This window comes from Coloeus monedula (genome assembly GCF_965178545.1).
Source record: "Coloeus monedula genome assembly, chromosome: 21".
Taxonomy (NCBI): domain Eukaryota; kingdom Metazoa; phylum Chordata; class Aves; order Passeriformes; family Corvidae; genus Coloeus; species Coloeus monedula.
The window spans coordinates 2456267-2472706 of record NC_138801.1 but is presented as its reverse complement, the minus strand read 5'-3'; the positions used below and the strand labels follow the sequence as shown (position 1 = coordinate 2472706).

Sequence of the window (16440 nt, the reverse complement as noted above, 5' to 3'; positions counted from 1 at the left end):
TAATAAAATGAAATAAAAATAAAAATTAAAAATTTTTAAAAATAGACCAAAATAGACTAAAATTAAAAACTGAAATAAAATAAATTTAAAAAAAAATGAAATAAAATAAAGTACAAATAAAATGAAATAAAGTAAAAATAAAGTAAAAATAAAATAAAATAAATAAAATAAAGTAAAAATAGAATAACATAAAATAAAGTAAAAATAAAATAAAACATAAAATAAAATAAAATAAAATAAAATAAAATAAAATAAAATAAAATAAAATGAAATAAAATGAAATAAAATAGGCTGAGTAGAACACATTCCCAGCCCAAGGCACGAGCTCAAGCCCCGCGGTTCCCGCCCCGCTCCGGGCCGTGCCCGCCCCTCCCGCGGCCCGGGGCTGGGGGGGAGCGGGCCCGGGGGGGTTCGGGGTGTCCGCGGCCGGTCCCGCCCCCCGCGGCTCCTCCCGCGGGTCCCCCGGGCCGGTGCCGCCCCCCGCGCCCGCCCCCGCCCCGCGGGCGGCCCTGGCGCGGAGCCGCTGCCGGTGCCGGTCCCGCCGGGCCGGTCTGTGCGGCGGCTGCCGGCGCTGCTGGGCGAGGTCAGGGAAAGTCCATGTGAGGAGCGGCTGGAATCACTTCCTGCCGCCGCCCGGCCCCGCCGCGTCAGGCCCAGGGCAGCCTCGGGGGCCGGCGCCCCGCAGGTGAGCGCAGCCCCGGGACCCCGGCCCGGCCCCGACCCCCGCCCCGAGCCCCGGCCCGGCCCCGGCCCCGCCACGGCAGCGCCCGGGGCAGCGCCGAGCCCGCATCGCCCCCGGGCTGGGCTGGGCTGGGCTGGGGGGGGACACGCACATCGCGCCCTTCACCCGCAGCCCCGGGGGTCCCGGCCGGGCCGGGGGGCGCGGGGAGGGGAAGGGGAAAGGGGGACCCGCCGGGGCTGTGCCCCCCCCCCCCCCACCCCACACCCCCGGTACCCCCCGTGGGAAGCGGGGTTTGGGGGGGTCGGGGCGCTGCTGCCGGTCCTGCGGCAGGGTGGGAACCGGGGGTTCGTGGGAGCCCCCCCTCGGAGGGGGCTGCGGGGCTGGAGGTCGCGTTTGGGGGATAAATGCAGGCGCGGGCTCGGACTTTCGCTCCCAGGAGAGGGAAACGCTGCGAAAAGGGAGAGATTGAAATCCAAAACCCGGCCGAACCCTGAAACTGGGATTTGGGGATGGACCCCCGAGCCCTGGGGTGGCGGGGGCTCCCCTTGCACGGCGAGATGCGCCCCCGTCCCAGCGGGGACCCCTCTGCCGCGGGGGGCTTGGGCAGCCTCGGTGGTGCAGAAATTCGGGGTAGGAGTTGGGTTTGGCTGGGGGAGCGCCGGCGCTCCCCTGCCCGCCGCAGCCTGCTGTAGTTACAGCGCTCAAGGACTTCTCCAAACATCTTCCCTGCCGTAGGAAAATCCAACGCCAGCGGTACATCGCGTGCTGCTCCGCCGGCCCGGCCGACGGCGAAGTGCAGGATCACTTCCAGCCAAGTCTCCATTACCCGCCGGCTCATTAATTTGAATATTCCCTTTTTTTTCTTCTTTTTTTTTTTTCCCTCCCCTCTCCTCTCCCCCCTCCTCCTTTCCGGAGGCATTTGCGAGGCTTGTGGGCAGCTTGATGTGCTCACTGCCTGCCAAGTGTTTGCCTCTCGCCCTGCGTAATTGAGGGGCTGGCGTGCCGGCTCACCTTCTCCAGCTGAAATATTAAACAGCAGGAGAAGCTGGGATCGGTAAACAAACCGGGATGATTGCTGCTGCTCCGTGGGGACACTGGCGGTGGGGTCCTCGGGAGAACCGGTGCTGCTCCAAAGTGCAGCATCCCAGCACGGCTCACCCCCAATTTCCTGCCAGATTCACAGCCTGCTCTGAAATTCTGAAAGCTTTTAACTAAAAAGAGCAAAGCTGAGCTGTTCCTTATGAGCTGAATTGCTGTGTTTTGCCCAGCTGAGGACAGTAAGGCTGTGACCCCAAGGTGTGGATGATGGAGGTGATAATGCTTGGATTTGAAGTAAGTGGCAAATATGAAAAAATGAGAGGTCTCATCCTCTCCGCCCTGAGAGTAAATGCCCTTCTGTGGCTGTAACTGCTCTGTTTTGGGGTTTTTCCTCCTGCAGAGGCCTTTTAATTAAGGCTTCACAGGGGAAAAGCTGTCGTATTGGGATGCTGGAGGATGGGGATGGATTTCAGAAACTTAAAATTTGTCGAAAAAACCTCCCAAGGCGGCTGGAATTACAGAGAGTGGGGTAAAGCCTGGCAACAATCAGGACAGGAGCAGGGGGGTCCCACTGGGGCCAGAGATGTGGTTTGTGTGTTGGTTGTGCTGTGGCTGTGCAGGTCAGTGTTCACAGTACATTGTCCAGGGCTCCCCAAGCTTTTCCCAGAGCCCCTCTTTGTTCTGAGAGATGGATGCCATTAGCCAGGATGCGTGTGTTGATGCTGGATCACTTTGGACACGATATTTTTGGAGCCCTCTGGCAATATAAAAGCCTTTTAGCTCCCCCAGCCATGACTGTGCTTTCCTGAGGGAGCCTGCTGGAATTGGAGGCAGATTTTGGCTCCTCTCAGCCGCTGCTGGTGACAGGGCAGCATCCCCACGCTCGGCAGGGACACAGAGCATCCTCACTGCTAGTGAGCCCAGTAAAGAAAAAGCCTTTCTCCTTGAGCTTGAGCCTGGCTGGAGCGTCCAGGTGAGTCCCTCTGGACTGGGCTTTGGCTCAGATCCCAGTTGGAGGCGTCAGGAGGAGCGAGGCCGCTTTGCGGCATCGCTGGCTGGGGAAGAAACACCAACAAAGCTCCTGCCAGAGCCTGATCCACCCAGGGAGCTCTGAGAAACCTCCAGACTGTGCTTTCCTGGCTGGGGACACAACCCAGCTCACCTTGGAATGGAAATATTTATTTCAGGCTGTCTTGTTCCACAGCCTGTGGTCCCTGCCTGGCCTCCTGGAGGGCTCATGCTGGGCTGTGGGACCAGCAGGGATGGGATCGGAGCTGGCTCTGCTGGCACACCAGCACTGGGGTGCCATGGATTGGGGACAAACATCATGGAACAACCTGGGAAAGGGTGCTGAGACTCGGCTCCTGCTCTCCTCTGTGTTTAAAAATACTCGAGCCTGACAAAATGGGGTTAGAAGGAGGATTCAGCCATGGCTTTGAATTTTTCCAGGTTTTCTGAGCCAGCAGCTTTTCAGGGTGGGATGTACTGGGCCGAAGGGAACTGCTCTGGGACAGCTCCAGGGATGCTGAGGAGCAGGGGGGCTGCACTTGAGTATCTTTCCCCCCCTTTTTCTAACCTGTCTGAGTTTACTTGAATCAAATGAAAGAAATAAAACCCAGGCATTGAGCTGGAGGAAATTAAAGGGAATTGTGAGTTCGCTGCCATACCTAATGGCCAGAGCAAGCATCGTATCTTGCTGCAATTAGGCTTCAAATCGAGCTGAGCCTGTGTTTGGCATCCAAAGAGCAGCTTCCCAGCCCATTTATTCCTCATCCAGGGAAGTGGCAGCAGATCCGAGAGCCCTCAGCACCCACTGCGATGGGCACACCTACAGGAGGGTGTGTAGGGTTTTTTTTTTATTTTATTAAATCAAGCCTGTAGAGCAATTGAGAAATAGGTGAAGCGTGCTTAAAAGAGGGTGAGGCTGTTGGTTTTCTCTACCTGACTTTATTTGCGAAGTGACAGGAATTTTGACAGGCTTTGTGTCTTTTTTAGCAAATCAAGTGTCATGCCAGGTTTGCCTGTGGATGAGATCATTTGCAAAATATGTTTCCCAGCTTGCTTCAGGCATAATTCATTGTGTCAACTGCAATTGCTCATTTGCTAGGAACTGTGATTCATTAGCGGTTTATTTTTTGTTGGGGTGTTTTTTTTTTTTTTTTTAAGTTCAACTTGTTTTTAAGCAAATGTTTGGAGGCAGAACAGGAATCTGAAAAAAAACCACCAAAAAAAAGTTAAATCTTACATTCTTTGTAGCCACAAATTCTGCTGTGAAGGGAAAACTTGCTAAAATGCCGTGTTCCCGGGGAGGGAGAGGCAATCCCAGGCGAGCTCCCCGGGCAGGATTGCGCTCGGGTTTGTCATGTGGTTACTCCTAAATGGGGACGGAGGTAATAAAAATCGGACTGCTGGGACAGAGCCTGCCACGAAGGGGATGGAAGCAGCGTGTGGAGCTTCCTCCTTCTCCCTGCTGGGGGGTTCAGCCCGGTGAAGGATCCCACTCCTGCAGGCTGGGCTGGACAGGAGGGCTGGGGGATGCTGGTGCTGGCAGCCCGTGCGCTGTCGGGGCAGTGGCGACGGGAGCAGTTCTTTGGTGCGGTGACCAAGACCCCCCGAAAGCTCCCGGCTCAATGGGATAGAATGAAGATAAATAGCCCTTGGCACAGGTTTTGTGCTGTGTGTGTTCCCGGGGCTGCTCGCAGCCGGCGCAGTTTGGCCTCAGGCTTTTCAGAGGTCCTCGCGTCAGACTTTTTACAGAATTTTGCGTGTCAAGTACATTTTTTGGTGTTGCGTTTCCTATGAAGACAAATATTTCAGTGCATTTTTTTTTCCCTATGGTGGGTGGATGGGGGGGGGGGGGAGCAGGAATCGAAGCTACAAACTACTCTGCCCTAACAAACCAGCCTGTGTGGGCTGAATAAATTGATACACTTTTCACCAAAAGATTGATTTTATTTTTTTTCCATGCAACTCCTAAGTGATTATGAAACGTACATTTAAGCAGAAGTAACTTGACAGGTTGGTTTTCTTTTCCCCCGTGCAACAATTCTCTATAAAGCACTCTTTAAAATGTTTTAGAGTTTTTGGTTTTGTTGGTTTTTTTTTTTTTTTCCTTGAGTATTTGCACATTCTGTTTTTTAAAACTGATAAAAGATTTTTTACAGGCCAAAAAAAAAAAAAAAATTGGGAAAGGGGGAGAGAGAGCACAGGAACGTGGGGAGTCTGCTGACTTCTGGCGCGCCGGCGCCGTGCCCAGGCCCTGCCAGTTTGCTGCGGAGCCCAGTGCCAGGAGCCAAGGGCAGCAGAGCGTGAGCGGAGGGAGGTGGCTCCATCAGAGTGACCATATATAGTCACTGGGACGAGATTAAACCCTTCACCTCCCCGGTGGCACCCCCACGGCCACAAAGCCAATATCGGGGTCTATTCATCGTTTGTTAAAACAGCAGGAGAAAATTCCTCTTTTCCCCCCAGCAGCATCTTGGTGGGAGCAATCAGGGCTCCCCCGGTTTATGGGCTGGTGTTTCTCATCCCTGGCTGTCTGGGGGCTGGATTTCAGCAGCACAGCCTGTGCAAGGAGCTGGGAGTTCAGCGGGGCTGAGGTGGTGGTGGAGAAGGGTCCTGCGTGCGGGTGCCAGCGCTGGCGCCGCTCCACACGCGCGTTCCTGCCGTGGTATCCACTGGGAAGCGTATGGCAGCCTGGGATATATATACATTTTGTGTGGGGGGACATGTTTTACATGCCAGTTCTCCCTGTCATAGGACAAACATTTACGCTCCAGTTACGTGAAGCATTAGGGAAGCAGGGATTAGGTTTGGAGAGAACATCAATCCTTGCGGGGAGGCTGTAGGAGACGCTGGCCAGTGATGACAGGGCAGAGGGGTGATAATGTTTTGGCCCTCCTGAGCTCTGATGGGATTATGCTGCACAGAGGTGTAACATAAATAAAGGGTTGGTGTTTCAAGGTGTGCGCAAAGGAGATGGGGAGTGAGGGTTTATGCATTTGAAGGTGGATAAAAGGACTTGTTTTTCAAGGGAAGAGGCAGATGGGGCTTGCTGGGAGACTTCCAGGGGGATGCATGAGCCTGGCTGCCCTGTGGGACTACAGACCCCTCCTGGCAGAGGCAGTGATCCGTGGCTGAGATGCTGTGGGATGAAATTCCCACAAGCAGGAGTAGCCTCTCTCCATAGGTGCCCCTTCACTGGAAACCTCCCTCAGCACTGCACCGCCCGCAGCGACCTTAAAGGACTGAGCCCGAGTAGGATGATGTGCATTTTGTTTGTTCTGTTGTGGCTGGAATCACATCCTCATGGCAGAAATAGGGATTATGATTTCCTGATGAGCATAAGGAGGCTTTGTATCCCTCTGACTGGATCTTCTCCCTTCTAAGAAGTTCTGATGGACTGTGAGGGAAAACTCTGGGGTTTTTGCATCACCCCTGTAGCTGCAGCCTGGCCTCAGGGCAGGTGACAGAACCGTATCTCTCACACATTTCTACAAACCAAAGTTGTTTGAAACTTCATCTGTCTGCTCCCCAATTATCTGCTCCTTCTGTGCCTCCGTTTATCCATGCTAACATCATCAATACATGCCCATGCTTAATGAAACATTATTGCTTAGGTTTAATTGTCTCCTAATTAAGTAAAATAAAATTTTGCACGGCGGTTGCAACGGCATCTTTCCTGTCTGGGAATTCTGCTGTGCTTGAGGTACCTGAGCCCTGGGAGTGGTGACAGCCACAGCAGTGCCATTCCATGGAGAAAGGGATGGACAACAGCAGCAGGCACCTCCCCTGAACCTGCTGCTCCTCTCTGTCACCCTGGTTAAATTAGATTAATTGCCAGCACCCTTTTTTTTTGGGATAAATCTCTGTGTTTGGTAAACCTGCTGGGATTGTTGCTTCAGCACATCCCCGCTAAAAGACAGGACCTGGGGCCATGCTGAACACCTGCAAAAGGTGCCCCTGTTCAAAGTCAGGGCATGCAAGTATAGGGCTGAATTTTTGACTCTTGTCTGAGCACAGTTTCTACTCTTAATGCATCATTAACATGGTTTTCTGCATTTCATTCAGCTCCCATTACAGCAGTCAGTTCCGTCTGTTAATTTTGGTGTGTTGATATTTTTGTTGTCAGCAGTTTTTTTCTTTTTTGAAGCATATAAAAACCATTAGTGTGAAAGAAGATTAAAAAGATACATTACAATTAAAATGTTAATGAAATCGGCATCATACAACTTTTGAAACCATTTAGGCATTAATCTTTCTTGGTCTCATGTCCATTAACTCGGGCGATTCTTATTCCACACTGACCCCTGCTGAGAGAGTCGTGCTATAATTGGATTTTAAGAACTGGGGGGAAGAAAAGGAGGGAGAGAGAAAAGCCTTGAAAAAAAGTGGAAGTTGGGAAGGTTGCCTTCGCTTTCTGCGTCGTGTCCATGGAAATGAACCCGACAAAACCCAGCCCTGCTGCTCCATCACTCCTGAGTGCTGTGTTCCCCCCACGGGGCAGGTCTTGCCTGGGAATGTGGGAATGCTGGGGTCAGAGGTTGGGCAGAGCCCTGGGAAGCTCCAGGCTGGCTCCTCCTGGGCACTGGCTGTCACCGTGACCTTGGGCAGGACATGAGCACCAGGCTCGGCTTTGGTTGATCCCGGTGTAACGTGAGCAGGGCCGGAGCGGGATGGTGCAAAGGCTTTTTAAGGCTCTGGGAGGAAGGGAATGGGAGAGCAGCAAGGAATCGTTTGTCATTATTGCTTCAGCTTTCCCCAGTTCCTCCACAATAGTATTTCTGCATTTTATCTGTTTGGGTTTGTGTTTTTTAAATGGCTCTTTTGCAGCTTACACAATATTTGAATTGGGACCAGCCCCCCTCCCCAGGCGAAAGAGGAGGATTGACTAATTCACAGGCTGTGTCGTGAATCCAGCATCAGGGCTTCTTGACTCATCACACAGCTCCCAGGATCTGTGCCATGGCCCCATCAGGGCTGTGCTCAGCCTCTCCAGCCTCGCCAAGGCTCCAGCCCATCCAGAACACTCTGTGCTGGTCAATCTGAGCCTTACACACTCCTGGACACCTTCTCCAGAGCTTTGCCTGTGCTGTCCAAGAACTTTACACCTCCTGTGGGATGTTGGATGAATTGGGAAGGGCAGATCCTTTAGGGAAGAACACAACTGTCCTTGCCAGCACGGGGATGGGATTTGGGGTTTTTGGGAGGGTGGGTGGGTGTGCTGCTCTCCAGGCAGTGATGCACCTCAGGGCTGGCTGAGCTGGAAGTCAAGGGATGAGCACATCCCCGCTGAGGGAGGAGTGGGGTACCAGCCCAGCTCATGTTTATGCTGCAAGCATGAATTTTTATTTATTTATTTATTTTAAAGCAAAAAGCTGAATGGGTCCGTGGAAGGCGCAGAGCTGCCGTCTCCCAGCGCTCCGCTCTCCCCGCTCGCGGCGCCGTCGCTCCCCGCGTTACCAGGCGGGCAGGAGAGGAGGGATGGATGGTGGGGGGCTGGCCAGGGAGCCCACTGGAGCTGAAGTATCTGCAGGGCTCGGCAGAACACGCTGGCAGTTTCTCGGGGCTGGGTTCATGCTGTGGGAAGTGAGCCGTGAAGCACAGAGCGTGCTGCTGGCACCGCATCACAGGGACGCGGGCATTGGGCAACGCTGGGCCATGGAAGTGCTTCCTTGGAGCTCTGGAGTGCCTCTGCACACACAGCAGAGCCTGGGGTTTAATTGTTTTCCTCCCTTTTTATGTGGGTAAAAAAAAAAAAAATAATTTATGGTGGTGTTGTTTTGTGTCGAGGCATCGCATGAATTTATAACCTGAGAGAATTTGGGATGAGGATCCAAAATTGTCACATAATGGCAGGAATGGGGAAGGCCTCGCCAGAGTGTGACCCATCCTTGTCCCAGCTCAGCTGGTCAGATGAACTGGGGGTGTGTTCTGGCACAGGAGCACCCCAGAGGGGTGGTTTGTGCCTTTGGGTGAAACCAGCAGCATTGGTGCCAGTCAAGTTAAATGTCCTTAGGGGAAGGAAAATTGTAGGCCCAGGAAGAGGGAGCAAGGAAAAGCAACCCTGTACATTCACAGTGAGTGTTTCTGGCTCAGCACACAGGTGGGAATGATTTCTAGCAGGGTGAATTTCTGTGCTGCAGGCTGAGCGAGAAGCACACCAGAATCAATATCTCAGTAGTCCAATAAAACCTGTGGGAATTTCATTTCAACTCATTTCAAGTGATCTAATAACTGGCCTTTCAGGTGACTGCTGGGTGTTTGGTTTCTTTGTGCAACTGTAAAAATGTAGATTGAGCCCAGTGCAGTGCTTTGGTTTGGCAGTGGGAGCCTCCATCCCAAGGTTTGCTCTGGGGTCAGGCAGTGAGGGCTGGGACTGTTTGGGAGCTTGGGGCTTTGGCTCTGGGTGGTTTTCAGATCCACTGGTGGATTGTACTTCCAGCTTGCAGCACTGATTCAGTGTCCATCCCAGCTCTGCATTCCCTTGGGAGCCAGTGGGAGCTTCAGCAGAGCAGCTGGAGGTACCCGAGCCACATGGTACCCTCATGAATATTTTTGCAATCAAGTTTAGGAAGTTTCCTCATTTACCTTCCCTTTAAGATCCCAAAATGGCTGTTGCTTTGTCTGTGAGTGCCTTAGGAGAGGTGTATCCTGCAGTAGTTGCTGACTAATCTGAATTTGGCAGGAGAAACGATGCAGGAGGGAGGACTTAACTTTTTGCAGGGGGACAGGAGGGCAGCACAACTTGGAGGGGGTGGAGAAACCAAGGGAACCTACAGCCTGTGTGTGTCTGGTCCAGGCTGTCACCCCTGCACAGCTTGGCAGAGCATGGAGCTTAATTTTTTTGCTTGACCATCATCAAAACACAGAGAACTCCAGTGGTACATTGGTGATGTCACAAAAATATCCCAGTGGCCTTTACTACTCTTTCAGAAGGTTTTAGAAAGTGAAAGTCATGACTTGTTGGTTCTTTTCACACCTCCCAACCGGGATTTCCCCCCAGAATCCCTGAAGCACTGTAGATGCAGTTCAGTTGCAATGTATTTATGGGGCATCACAAGTCACGCCAAGTGCCAGCCCCACCACCAGAGCCGTGCTCCTGCAGCCTCCCCTGGCTGTGCCTCAGGGATTTGTGCAGTTTGGGTGGTTTGGTGTCCACTCCCCACCCTGCAGCCTGCCCTTGACCTGTCCTGCGTGCCTCAGGGATGTTGTCCAAAGCCCAAGGTGCAGCTTTAGCAATGGAAGTACTGGGTTCAGGAGGTTCTCACACCCTGGTGCCCGCCCCAGCACGTGCCGGTGCTGCGGTGTTTGCTGGGACCTGGGAGAGGTTTTCCCTCCTGGTGTCTGGGTGACGGCTGTCCAGGTGACAGGAGGTGGGTTGGGAGCTTAGGAATTGTGTCTGGTGGTGCCACCCACCAGCATGGACGGATGTGTCAGTTCGGGGAAGGCAGGGAGAGATTTGCTGGCAATTTTTGGGAAAAAGCCCAACTTCCCAATGCTTGCAAACCCATTTGAGGGAGTCTGGGGTGAGGTGTAGCAAGGAGCTGCTTGGAACTTGTTTCGAAAGGTATGAAAAGGAGAGATGGGATGGAGTGAAGGATTGTTCTCCTGCCCATCACTGGATGTGGTTGGAGAAACTCTCCAAGTTCCCAAAAGTTGTTGAGGGGAGGAATGATCTCATGTGTCTGGGATGGTTTCATGCCCAAGGCAGGGGTTGAGCTGCCTCAGCGAGCTCAGACTGACATCCCAGAGGCTCTTTTCTCCTTGCCTTGGCTGCTCAGATCTGGTATTTGAATTTTAGTCTTCATTTTGTAGGTGGGACAAGAACCACCCACCGTGCAGGCTGAATGATGCCCTGTTGTGCGTGTCACAGGCGTGGGGGGCACTGGCTGCACTGTACGTGCTTCCCACTGTGGTCCTGAGGGTGCCATGGGCAGAGGCTGGGGACAGTGGCTCTGTGGGACGCACACTGGTGTTGGCACTGCATGGCAATGCCCTTGGGAGCACAGCCCACACCATGGATCCTGCTCCGTGCTTTCCCCAGATCTGAGTTACATCATTTGTATGATTGGCCCCAAAGTGCCTTTCCTTGCTTCTCGCACCACTCCTGATTTCGTCTCCTCGTGCAAGGGCTGCCCCAGGAACTACGCTCTGCTCCTTGTCGTTCAGGGGAGGTTAGCTCAGCTTTAAACCACCTGGCTGTGGCTGTTAAGTCTTGGTGACGTATTAAGTATTTAATATCCAAGTGCATTCGCTTCCCACCCACATCCCCCGTTGGAGACGGGCCGAGGGAAATCGCCGGCGCCCACATCTAAGAGGCTGCTGCCCGGCAGAGTTGTATAAATGGCTTCCTCCTGGACCTCTGCTTTTATGTTTAGTTCCTGACCTAATTAGCCTTGAGCGATGGCGTGAGCGGAGATCTCGTGGCTGCATCCAGCACCTCCTCCCTCGCAGAGATTTCGGGAAGATCCCCGGCTGCCCGAGGGGACACCTGGCCCGGTGGGGACGTGGCAGCGGCGTCAGTGTCTTAATTCCCAGCTCTGCATCCGTGAGCCAGCTGGGCCAAAGTAGGAGTCACCCAGCTAAACTGGTGTCCCCCGCACCTGGTGGCAGGCAGGGCATGCCCTGGTGCTGCCACCTCTGCCTGGTGGCAGTGTGAGATGGGAGAATCTGCCTTCCTCACCGCGGGTCTGTCTGTTGTGTTGCAGCTTCATTTCTGGGCCCTTGCTTAACTCGTGCAGTACATCAGAGGCTCTTGTGAAATGTAATGTGCTGGAGCAGCAGCACAGGAAAAAGCTCTGCCTTCTGTGAAGCCAGACTGTTGCAGAGTAATTTGTTTTGTAAGATTTTGAAAGGCAGTGTTGCAATCTGTAACAGTAGAATAGTGGGAAGATGGTCAGGTGGTTCTTGGGACTTCAACAGACAGATTTCATGTCTGTGTGTTTTTGCAACACCTTTCTATAAAGGGAAACATAATTTAAAATATGATTACTTAGTGTTGTAACAGTCTTCTCAAACGTTTTTGCATTATGCAGAGATCATTATCAGAGGCTGATATTAACTTGCAAAGAATATTATGCAAATCATTCTCCTGTTCTTCTAAAAAGAAATTTCCTTCATAATGCAAAGCGTGACAAAAAAAATTGTGCAGAGGCTTTTGGCAAAATTACATTCAGAAGATGTAACAGTTTTTCTGCTTACTAGCACAATCCGTTTCTGCCTTTTGACTGGATTTGCTCAACTCAAGCTGATAAAGGCTGAATTTTAAAACCAGGGCTGGGGCTGGGGGGAGTGTGTTGTACCTCGTGGGTTCAGGGATGGTCAGGGAGGGTTTTCATGCTTAGATGGTTGTTTCAAATCCATCCTGATGGTGATTACAGGCTCTGATATTCTCAGCTGTTCCGTGCTGTCTGAAATTACGTGGTGGTGCCTCGTATTCCATGGGGTGGGGATGCTCTGCATCACCCTCAGCACGAGCAGCAGTTCCAGGGAACAGGACTGGGGTAGATTTCATAGGGACGGACTCCCCACGTGTCCAGGATCACCAGTTTCAGCCTCTGCATCATTGGGACCAGTAAGACCACCCTGAGTGGGGGGCACTGCAGGAGTGGTGGCAGGTTGGACCCCAGATGCCGGCCGTGGGATGGGTGGTCCTGCCCCATCCAGCCTTCACAGAGACACGGGATCACGTGGAAAAGACCTCTGGGATCATCAGGTCCAACCTGTGGCCCATCCCCACCTTGTCCCCAGCCCAAAGCACTGAGTGCCACATCCAGGCCTTCCTTGGACACCTCCAGGGACAGAGACCCCCTGGGTAGCTCCTTCCAATGCCTGACCACCCTTTCCATGGAGAAATTCCTCCTGATGTCCAACCTGACCGTCCCCTGGCACAGCTTGATGCTGTGTCCTCTTGTCCTGTCAGTTGTTACCTGGGAGCAGAGCCTGACCCATCCTGGCTGCCCCCTCCTGTCAGGTGGTTGTAGAGAGCAATAAGATCTTCCCTGAGCCTCCTTTTCTCCAGCCTTGGCATCTTCCTGGTGTTTCTCCAAGCATCAGCACGTTCCTGGAGGTAGTACTGGCCCGGCTGAAGCCATTGAGGATTTTGCCACTGACTTTATCCCTCCTCCATATATTTTTTGTGTGTGTTGCAAACTGGTTGGATCAGTTCAGAGCTGCCCCTTCCTCACATGGAAACCAGACTGTACTGAAATCGAGCGGATTGTTTTACAGGTATTGGCTGTTCTGCTTTTATTATAGATTGATTGACAAAAATAGACCCTGATAAATATTGTAAATGACTAAAAGACTTGCAGGCATCACAGTCAGCTTTGGAGAGGCTCATTTGCTATAGATCCCCGTTTTTCAGGCACTTAACACCATTTTGAGAAAACCAAGTCCTGAATTTTTTTAGGCATTTCTCAATACAAATGTGATTGAGAAAAGTCAGTAATATTCAGACATGTAGATTGAATTACAGCGGCAGGGAGAGTTTTCACTAACACAGGAAATTTTCAGGCTCTCTTTTTGTGTCTGGTTAGATAACTCAATATTTAAAAATCAACCCAAATTAGATAAATAAGCTGGAAGTCATAGTTAGCATTCGTCAAGCAACTTAGGCTGGATGTTCCAGCACAGCCTGACTCCACCTCTAGCTGCAGGGTTTCCCTGTTATGAACGGGTGAATACTAATCCTTGTTTATTCTCTGCTGCAGAGAAATGGATTTATCCGGAGTTTTCTGCCTGGAAAAGGAGCCCTGGGTGCGAGCGGGGTTGGAGCGCCCTGGGGCGGGTGCGATGTGCGCGGTGAATTCCACCCTTCACACCTTCCACCAACACCAAATCCTTTATTTGGGTGACACAGAGAACTTTTAACACCTCGAAAGCGGCCCCAGGGTGTGGTTGTGACATGAAAATCAAAGCAGTGAGGGGTTACAGGGGTTGGCTCTGCCCTCTGCTTCCCTGGCATCTCCTGGGGTCACGCTCATTCCTGATGGGAGCTGCTGGTTGAGCCTGGAGATCCGTGCTGGAACCCACTGGGTGAATTACAGGGAGAGACTGGCTTTTTATTTTTTAAAGATTGCAAGGCAGGCCGAATCAAAGTAGGGAGGTGTTTTATTCTAAACAGTGTGGCAGAAAGGAATCTTTTTATCTTCTGGGTTTCTTTGTTTCCAGAATGTTTCGTAGCACGCACTTGTAGCAGAGCGGTGTTAAGCACATTCCTGCAAATCTCTTTCTGCTATCCTCTGGAAAAGGGTGATGCTGCCAAAATCAAATCAAATATTTAGCTCGAAACTTTCTTTTTTGTTTTGCTTCAAAGGATGCCTCCTTTTGACTGTATTTCTTTGGGTTTTATAGTTTTTCTTAGAAGAGCATTTGCAGTGTTCATCGAGCTCCTTCCAGAGAAGCTGTGGCTGCCCCATTCCTGGAAATGTTCAAGGCGAGGTTGGACAGGGCTTGGAACAACCTGGGATAGTGGAAGTTGTCCTTGTCCATAGCAGGGGGTGGGATTGGATGGGCTTTAAGGTCCCTTTCAACCCAAACTACTCTGGGATTCAGTGATTCCCTTTGTTTTCCCCCTTTTCCCAATGAACCTCATTTTAGGCTGTGAGTATCAGCAGTGGCTTTTATCCTGTGCTGCCCTTCTGCAGCTGTTACATCCCTACCTGCCTCACTCCAGCTGTGTTCTTACCCCCAGGCATTAATAAAACCAAAGCAGGGGCCAGCGTGATCATCTCCTGCCTCTGTCTGCTGCAGGGAAACTCTTCCCAACAGAGTGAAAATTGCAAGTGGTTATGGAAATTATGGGGCAGGGAAGAAATAGCATTCCAACCTGGTTTAATTTGTGAGTGGATATCCTGGAAATAAGTTATAGCAGTGCGTAGCACAGGTTGTTCTAACGTGAATGACGGGCTCGCCCTTGTGCGAGCGTGATGCTGCCTCATGATGTGGGAGCAGATATTATAACCTTGAAGAATCTTGTAGGACATAAAAGTTTTAATTAAAAATCCAGCTTGGTCGAGGGTATTTTGGTTTAGTATGAATGTCTTCATTTCTTTTGAAAAAGAATTAAATGAAACCCTTAGTATTCCTTTTTTTTTTTTTTTTTTTTTGATTTCTGCATATTTATTCTTGAAGTTGAAGCATTAGAAAATAATTGAGTAAAACAAAATCCACAAGGCTTCAAATTACCTCTAGCTTAATGTTTTATTTAAAAGGTTTGCTAACTGACATTCTTTATAATGAATTAGGTCACGCGGCTCCGAAGAGTGTTGTCGGTTTTCTTTTTTACATTTAAATTTGAGGCTGCTTCCCTTGGAACTTGGGCTCTGCTGCCAGAGCTGTGCACGGTTGTGACTCCCCGGCTCAGGGAATCTCACTCTAATTATTCTCAATCACACCAGTGCAAATGAATATATCCATGTTTGGAGGATCGAAGCGGTGTTGTCATGGCAATCTCCGTAAGGTCATGAGAAACTCATGGATATTGTTCACTGCCTTTCCTGGGAGGCTTCTCCTACCTTTGCAAGGCTCTGGATTTGGGGAGTTTGGGTAATAACTTTGAAACACGATTGTGTAGGGGTTTGGTTGGAAGGATTTGCTGTTTCCTGCTGGGGGTTGAAGTGAAGGTGGTGAAGGGTTGGTGGCTCACTGCTCGCCCTCCTCTGGGCACCACATCCCAAGCCAGGACGTGGAGCCAGGCTTGCTCTGGAGTCTGGGATCCTTCTAAATCTCAGGGGTGACAGAAGGGTCCTTTGGTTGGTGCTGGTTAATGGGGCTCAGTGTGCTGGGATGAGCTTTGGCTTGGGTTTTGTTGGGAGAGCTTTGCTTGTATGCAATTTGAAAAAAACCCCAAATAATAACAAAAAAAGTACCCCAAAACAACAACAAAATACCCAACCAAATGAAGCCAACTTTCTTTTCTTTAAGGCTACGTTGAATGAAGCAACCTGGTCTAGTGGAATGTTCCCTGCCCACAGCACCTCTGGTGACTTTATAAATATCTGGTGTGGAAGGACAAAGGAATTCACTGAAATTGGAATTCACTAATATTGGAATTCACTAAAATTGGTGTTTTGCAAGTCTTGGCTGAGGCGATCCATGTAGCTGTGGTTTTATGGTTTTGTGTTTCTAAATTCTTTTTGTTTTTAAAAAAACCCAAAAGAAAACATAACCAAAAGTAAATGTTATTGATAGAGACCCATCAGAGCATTTTAGGCACATTAAAACTGTAATTCTTTTGCTAACCCAAGACATACATATGTGTGTGTATATACATATATATATATATATATATATATATATATATATATATACACATACACACCCTTATCTCTTTGAGCCTTCAGACAGCTCTAGCACATCCCTGTGCCAGTTTTTTACATGCAGGTGGCTTGGTTTGGAAGACCTGACCTTACTTAATGATTGATATCGATATTCGACAAAAATACTGAAAACTGAAAGACAATCTTACACTTTATTGGCTGTGGAGGAGCCGTGGCTGTGCCTGCAGGGTGTCAGCTGAGTCTCTTGCATTATTTTTGTTATCTGCACTTAATTGCTTCTGGTTGCTGAGTCTTTGGAGATGTTGAGCCTCTCTGATCTTGTCCTCTCACACCCAGCGTGTTCTCACGCAGCAGGGGAAGAAAACAGGTTTTCACAGGGTTTTTCACCTGGCAGGTGTGCCCTGTTGGCCCATCCCTGCAAGGCCTGGCTTGCAG

The 16440-nt window shown here is 50.6% G+C and overlaps 1 protein-coding gene across 1 annotated transcript in view; it reads left to right on the top strand.

Annotated features, from left to right (window-relative positions):
• Positions 1 to 544: 544 nt before the first annotated feature.
• Positions 545 to 16440, top strand: part of NACC2 (NACC family member 2) — a 53736-nt gene continuing 37840 nt past the window's right edge. Inside the window, exon 1 of the mRNA XM_082295369.1 lies at positions 545 to 685. The gene's annotated coding sequence lies outside the window, so the exon portion shown is untranslated. The remainder of the gene's footprint in view (positions 686 to 16440) is intronic.